Source organism: Tachysurus fulvidraco, chromosome 19 (assembly GCF_022655615.1).
Source record: "Tachysurus fulvidraco isolate hzauxx_2018 chromosome 19, HZAU_PFXX_2.0, whole genome shotgun sequence".
In the NCBI taxonomy this organism is placed as follows: domain Eukaryota; kingdom Metazoa; phylum Chordata; class Actinopteri; order Siluriformes; family Bagridae; genus Tachysurus; species Tachysurus fulvidraco.
Genome location: NC_062536.1, coordinates 6,773,106 through 6,781,184, shown reverse-complemented (window position 1 = coordinate 6,781,184; position 8,079 = coordinate 6,773,106). Strand labels below are relative to the sequence as shown.

The following is an 8,079-nucleotide window of genomic DNA, read 5'->3' as shown; positions in this document are numbered from 1 at the left end:
GATAGATAGATAGATAGATAGATAGATAGATAGATAGATAGATAGATAGATAGATAGATAGATTATTATTATTATTATTATTATTATTATTATTATTATTATTATTATATTATCATACAGAAAAACAAGATTTTTCTTGAATAAACATATTTGTAAAAGATAAAATATCGACCCATGTAAGTTAAAAGCCTCTACTATGCAGTGGCATTGTCTATAAGGCACAGCAGCGAGTAGATACAAGCAAGTTCTTTGCAAACAGTATACTGAAGATATATCAGGATGAAATAACCCCTAACTGGCAACCAATGTAATGCAATAAACATACTTGTAAGACATAATCACAACTCTCTTTTTTTTGTACATAAAACAATATATTTTTATTTCCTACAAAAGTCACAAATGCTATTAGAAACGGATCATGTAAAGGAATACGGACAGTACAGTCTAGAATAACACTAGTTAAGTGTGCTGGTGTGTTAAAGTTGTATTAATTAACATAACAATTTCTGCAAGCTCAGTAACTGATGTACAGTATTTATGCATTTTCTGCAATTGTAAACAAGTTGTGAGTTGAAAAGGTTGTGAAAGGCTTCCAACTGTAATTCATTTATAAAGCATTGATATACTGTACATTGCCAGAAATCAAAACCTCCAGAAGACCCAGAGCTGTGAAGTGTTTAAACTATGTGGATGACATTGAACTAAAGACAAATAATACACAAATGTCAGCATGGTTACTTTCCAAGTTAAAGAGCAGGACGGATCATTTCACTGAGGGCTAGACTTGACACATCTCACAAAACATCGCTCTCCATCTGATTCTTAGGTCGTAACTCAAATGAAGTTACATCGCCATCCTTGTCTGACCTCTGGTTCACATATAAACAGAGGAAAAAGTAGGAGTTTAACTGTAAAAACAAAATAGAAAGGATTTAATGCAGATCTTGCATTTGTTGTACGTCATGCTAGTTTGACAGCTAAAAATGTCATATGATTCCACACACAAACACGCAATTATCTGTAGTATAAACACGGACATTGGTTGCTTTTATTCATTTTCAAAGACGACATCCTAATGTCTAAGAGCCATCATAGCAATAAGTATTTTATTTATTTATTTAGTCTGTTTATTACTAATAAATGTAAAAAAATATATACAGAAAACCCCCTAAGGTCTAATAGCGATTAAATGTATTTAACTTTTGTTTGTTTGTTTGTTTGTTTTTTTGTTTGTTTAGACACCGACAGTGTCTAGTAGCCATTATAGCAATGGACATTTAATTTATCTATTTTGTTTGTTTTATGCCAATAAACATAAAATAAATTTATATAGAAAACACCCCAAAGTCTAATAGCCATTTTGTTTGTTTGTTTGTTTGTTTGTACCACCACAGTGTCTAGTAACCATTGTCACAAAGGACATTTATTTATTTGTTTGTTTTGTTTTCTTTGCTTATTTATCACCAGTAAATATAAAAACTGTGTAGAAAACAACCTGAAGTCTAGTTGCCATAGCAACAGCCATTTTATTAGTTTGTTTTTTATTTTTGCTTCGTTATGATTTGTTCTGTTTTGTTTTCTTTGTTTGTGTGTCTATTATTGTTATTGATGTTATTGGATTGAAGTTAGTTGCAGCTTTATCCACTTATTTTGAATGATTATGACTACATCTTAATTTTTGTCTATTTGGCTAAAATCGTATATATCTCTAGAGGATCTTCATGGCTTGGCATCCTGACGGTGGTTAAACTGTGAGAATCGGAAATGTACACGTCTCATAGCAGATATTCTAGAGAGGTTGACGTCTGTAAAGTGCTGCCCAAACGCACCTCATGAATTTAATGGTAATTTTAATGGTGAGCTACATTAGGCATCTTAGACAATTAACAACATCACAATGATTCATTCAATCATTCATTCATTCATTCATTCATTCATTCATTTTCTACAGCTTATCCGAACTTCTCAGGTCACGGGAAGCCTGTGCCTATCTCAGGCGTCATCGGGCATCAAGGCAGGATACACCCTGGACGGAGTGCCAACCCATCGCAGGGCACACACACACACTCTCATTCACTCACACACTCACACACTACAGACAATTTTCCAGGGATGCCAATCAACCTGAGATGGGGCACGGTGGCTTAGTGGTTAGCACGTCTTTGGATCGGGGAAGGAAACCGGAGTACCCGGAGGAAACCCCCGAGGCACGGGGAGAACATGCAAACTCCACACACACAAGGCAGAGGTGGGAATGGAACCCCCAACCCTGGAGGTGTGAGGCAAACGTGCTAACCACTAAGCCACCGTGCCCCATCACAAGGATGGTCAGCTGAAATGAAAATGGGAGCTGTAACTACAACTCACACGGAAAGGAGTCCATGTGAGTTGTAAATTTTATTGATTATTAGCATTTTGGCTTGCTCTTGTAAATCACAACAGACTCCAGCTATATTTTCAAAACAAAAAAAAATAAAAAATCAGACACCAAGATTTATCAGTAATGGTAATGCTTGATGAGTACCTGAGAGGGTCTGTATGTTCCAGTCCTGATTGTAAACAGGTCTAATCATAATACTGAGAGTGCAGAAAGAGCTGAGCACTCTAAACCTTTTTCTTTCTCTCGACCTTTAAACCCACATGATCAAGAGTTTCACAAGAGTCTCTAAGTGGACCAGGTGCTGTGAATTTGAAGTGAGTCAGCAGTGTCCTACTTACAGACCTGAAGAAAGCTGTGGCAAGAATAATGTTAATGCTGGAGTCCTTGAGTTCACAGTTACTCATCCCAGGTAGGCAGAACGTTCTGTTTTGTCACGGTCATAATGTCCTCCAAACTTCTAAATTAGCACGTGTTGCTTTTCCGACCTGCTGTAAGTCCTGAGATGGTGTAGGTTTATTATGCCACTGATCGGAGCGCACTTACTGATCTGTCCCTGAGACACATCACCTTAAGTCACTGTAAAAACGGTGCTTGTTCTCAATCAGCTTCATCCTACAGTATCTTAGTTGGTCACCCAGCTTGATCCCAGTTTGGTCCAGTGAGAAGGCAGAGGGACGACTGAATGCCTCAAAGTTTCTCTCCTGTTCAGTCAATAAGGAGTGATCGTCTATCTTAGTGATATCACGACACACCACTTGTCATGATCAGACTGCCCTGTGCACACATAAATATATTCTGTTATGAATATACTTAGCCGTATGTCACTTCATGATGATTGTGCAATAATAAGAATAAGAATAAATGAAGTATTTGGATAAAGAATTGATTATTACTATAAACTAACCTGCATATGGGCGAGTGATGATATTAGCATTACTCTGTTGTAGAAAAAGGACTAAAATCATTATTACATACTGAGCCAAATCCAAGTGAACAAAACAAATGAACACACACACACACACACACACACACACACACACACACACACACACACACACACACACACACACACACACATTTGTCATGCTTTTGTTATACAGTAATGATGATGGACATGAAACCTCTGGGACTCTGAACTTTTTATGCGCCAACACCGCTCCTTCACTCCCCTTCCTTTATTACCCCCTATTCTCTCTATGAAGAGAAAACACCCTGAATAAATGTGCTTAATGAAATATTTTAAAATAAATTACAACAAATCATTGTGTGGACCACTGGCTAAATTAATAATGCAGACTTTTAATGACCCTTCTGACTTCTCTCTCAGTAACCCAAAACAAACCTTTACTCTATATCAATTAGCCATTGTCCCGATGAAGACATTTGAGCTCCACCAATAAGATATAACTATTTGTGAACACGGTGTTACTGAATGCAAAAGCATTGAATCATGTGTTTAAACAATGTGGTGTAAATCAAACCTTTATGTGTGGACGGAGTCGGGGCTGTATTTACATTGCTGAGGTCAGCCGGTAATCCAACGTACACTCCTCCATAGTTCTTCCTCTTCTCATCCTCTGGAAAAGCATCCTCGCTCCTAATGGAACAGACACGGTAAGTGCAGCAAAAGTGTGGACAAAACATTATCTATTCAGTTGTATAACACACTGTAGCCTGGGAAAATATATATATAGCTTTTCAAAATTTTGGAGGTTTAATAACGCATCCCATAAGAAGACAATTTTGATGTTTAAGGTTTCTTTGTAATTGCTTCTCTGTTTGTAATAGGTTGGTATTTCATTTGAAATAAAAAAGATAAACCTAAAGACTTTTGGGGTGACCAAAGGTGTACAGTGGGAACCGGAACGTTCCGGTGTGGGAGCAGGTTTTCATCCCAACCAAGCAGAAGCCACACCTAAATCTATTGAAAGCCAAGATGAACTGATTAAACAGGTGGAATCAGGTGTGGCTCCTGCTCGATTGGTATTAAAACCTGCACTCTCCTGCATTTTTACAACCCTGTCTTTACCCCCAGACTTTACACTTCCTGTGTATGTGATATGTCATATTATGTGATGTGATGTGTGTTATGATGATGAAAGCAAATGACATGTTGCTCTATATTGTCTTCTTTTCACTCAACAGAGTAGAATAATGTCAAAAAAAACAACAACAAAAAAAAAAAAACAATCAGTCTTCCTTTGCTTCCAAATTGCTGACACATACCACCCCGCTGCTGCGATCCCTCCACTGGCTTCCGGTAGCTGCACGCATCAGATTCAAAACACTGATGCTGGCCTACAAAGCCAAAAATGGACCAGCTCCCTCTTACTTCAAAGCCCTCATCACTCCTCGCACTGCACCCCGCACCCTCCGATCTACCAGCACTGCTCGACTGGTTCCACCATCTCTCAGGGTAAGAGGCAAGTATACTACAAGACTCTTCTCTGTTCTGGCACCGAGGTGGTGGAATGAACTTCCCCTAGAGGTCCGGACATCAGAGTCACTGGCTATTGTCAAATGATGATTGAAGACCTACTTCTTTATGTAATACTTGAACTAGCACTTTCTCCCCTGTTTGTTGTGTGTGTTTAAAAAAAAAACTTTGAACAGTGATTTAGGCTCATGGTATCTTAAGTCTGTAACCCAGTGAACCAGAGTTAATGTACTCAACGATAGAGACTTAAAAGCACTTTTGTACGTCGCTCTGGATAAGGGCATCTGCCAGATGCGGCAAATGTAAATGTAAATGTAAATGTAGGTCACTGAGGGCAAGTGACTCTTGATTTGATAGAACTTGTTTTGAAAGTCACTTTGTTAAAAAAGCTTTCTAGCCTCCCACTGAGTAGTGTGATTGGCTGTTGTCTGGCATATCTGCAAGCTCTGCATGCTATAAACTCTAAGGACCCTATCAAGCGATGATGGTGAGTGAGTGTTGTGTGTGTGTGTGTGTGTGTGTGTGTGTGTGTGTGTGTGTGTGTGTGTGTGTGTGTGTGTGTGTGTGTGTGTGTGTGTGTGTGTGTGTGTGTGTGTGTGTGTGTGTGTGTGAGTGTGAGTAGGCCTGATTCTTGGAACTGTTTAGAGAATAACAACCTGGGCTCCACCCTCCACTGCTTAAAGCTGAAGAGTTGATTGACATGCAGTTCCAGGTAGCCTCAGGACCAACTGAGCCACACTAGGGGCACATTTCTAGAACATTCTCCCACCTCCTCCGCATACCTCCTTCATAATTTCCGATGGAGAGATTTTAAAGCTGGGAGGGTGGAATAACAACGAAGCCAAAGTGAATTTAAATAGACACTGACTACAGCCTAGAAGCATTTGTGAGTTTAGTGTATACTCACTCGCCTTTGGCAGCTTCGGGTTGACCTGCGGAGCAAAAAAAAAAAAAAACAGACATCAGTTTTATTTACTTGTTATTAACAGGAGAACACAATAAAGTTTGAGAGTGTCATGAAAAAGTGCTGTGAAAGACTAACGTGTTCTCTAGTCTTTGCAGAAATGTGATGGTAGATATCTTATCTGGTCTACAGTGTGTACAGCAGCATGGTGAGATGTGTTGTCAGGCAGATTCGGCTCCTTGCTGCAGAAAACATGGCATCCGCTCCACCGGGTCACTTTATATGAACCTGACAGTGAGTCATCATGGGGAACCTCAGCATGTGAGCTCGGCTGAGAGTCTGCATTTCGCCAAGAGTTTCAAACTTCTAACATACCTTTAACTATTTTCTTGTGCATGATATAGACTTTAAAGCACTTCTAGAGTTTAAATTACTTAAAGTATATAAATGATGTCAGTAAACCCAGCAAGTGTTTTGTTACTAAATAAAATGGGTTCAAAAGTGGAAGAAACCCATTTCTTTTTTTTGCCATCATTTGTTGTAGAATAATTAATAAAGAAGAGATTTCATATGTAATTATTAGTCATTATTCATTATTAGGTCATATAAGTCATTATTAGGTAATACAGTCAGTTTGTGGAGATAAATTAATTGGTTTTATAGCTAGAAAAGGATGGAGTGAGAGAGATGACTCTGTGTGTGTGTGTGTGTGTGTGTGTGTGTGTGTGTGTGTGTGTGTGTGTGTGTGTGTGTGTGTGTGTGTGTGTGTGTGTGTGTGTGTGTGTGGTTAACCCTATGAATTGACTCCAGGATAAACACAGTGACTGCTGAGTCTTCCAGCCATAATCACTGTTAATCACAACACATTAAACCTGTCCTATCATGATAACCTTCCTCACTTCACATGCCACCATGACCATAATACAATACAGTTGTGTGTACTGTAGGTTGAGATAAAACAGTAGACAGAACCTCATACTAATCTCCACAACAATGCTAATTTCTGAATAAACAGAAAGTGTATAATGCAGTTCACAGTAGTAGGAGGCACTGGACAATAAGACTAGAGCACAGACTCATGCATACTTTAATGTTGGGTCGTGTGTGTGTGTGTGTGTGTGTGTGTGTGTGTGTGTGTGTGTGTGTGTGTGTGTGTGAGGATGAGTCATACTGAGGCACTACTTAGATGTCAAACTCTTTCAGTGTTTCTCATGAGCAAGTGCTCCCAAGTCCTCCACCACACACGTAGACATGTAACAAACACATAGTCACTAGTCTAAATATAATGACTGCTACAGCTTGTAGTAGATAAAGTCTAAGATAAAGATAAAGCCTGTAAGAGATAGAACTTAATCTGCTGAAAGCAAATGCGAAAAGCAGCCGAAGCTGATTTTTAGAGCATTTACAATCACGGCATTTATCCTCTTACACAGAGACGAGAGACGCATGGGAATTCTCATTCATAAAACGAGACCGCACACACACACACTTACATACACACACACACACACACACACACACACACACAGTCACAGAGTTACACTTACCTCCAGCAGTATTGGCTGTAGAAGAATTTCCACAACCCATCTCTCAAAATATGCACAATGAAAGCAAATGAATTTTAAAGACACAGAGCAAAAAGAACAGAACACTTAAAGAGGATAAAAGGATGAAAAAAGATACAAAGACAATCTACAGGCAGGGACGGAAGGATGTGTGAGTACGTGAAGAGAAAAAGAAAAGAGGAGGAGAGGGCAGAGAAGGACAATGTAGCAGACTGCCTGTGAGCCGCTGTGAGGATTACAATTCCCTCTAGTCTCCAGAGGGAAGGGGAGAGAGAGAGAGAGAGAGAGAGAGAGAGAGAGAGAGAGAGAGAGAGAGAGAGAGAGAGAGAGAGGGAGAGAGAGAGAGTGAGAGAGGGAGAGACAGAAAGAGAGAAAGAGAGAGAGCAAGAGACAGAGAGAGAGAGAGAGAGAGAGAGCAAGAGAGAGAGAGAGAGAGATATAGATATATAGATAAGATAGTATCCATAAGAGATAGAGAGAGAAGGATGAGACACTATAGATATCTCTCTTTCGCATATCTCCATATCTATCTTAACTCCTCTCTATCTCATATACTACTTCTATATCACCCCTTTTCCACTGCTCTCTTTTCTACTTCCCGGAATGTATATTGTAGATGGAAGAGGTATTGCTCCACCTTGTCAGCGTTTCCCAGGTAACCAAAATTCTGACTCATTTTCTGAACTGTTGGAGGTAGATTTTTAATAAGCTTTATTTTTTTAGTCAGTCATATATATATAAAACCAGCCAGTGCATCCTTATTACAGGACTGGGAAAAAGTTTTTGATTAATG

General features: G+C 39.2%; 1 long non-coding RNA gene across 2 annotated transcripts; it reads right to left on the bottom strand.

Moving 5' to 3' along the window:
* Nucleotides 1-2,216: 2,216 nt before the first annotated feature.
* On the bottom strand, nt 2,217-7,541 carry LOC113647239. Of its 2 annotated transcripts, none has more exons than XR_003441625.2 (6): nt 7,269-7,541; nt 5,725-5,749; nt 5,474-5,633; nt 3,862-3,977; nt 3,285-3,318; nt 2,217-3,154 (listed from the first exon to the last, which is right to left on the bottom strand). It is a non-coding gene; the product is annotated as an uncharacterized LOC113647239 (long non-coding RNA). The 2 variants fall into 2 exon arrangements; XR_007138541.1 differs by lacking the exon at nt 7,269-7,541 and adding an exon at nt 5,860-6,847.
* Nucleotides 7,542-8,079: the final 538 nt, after the last annotated feature.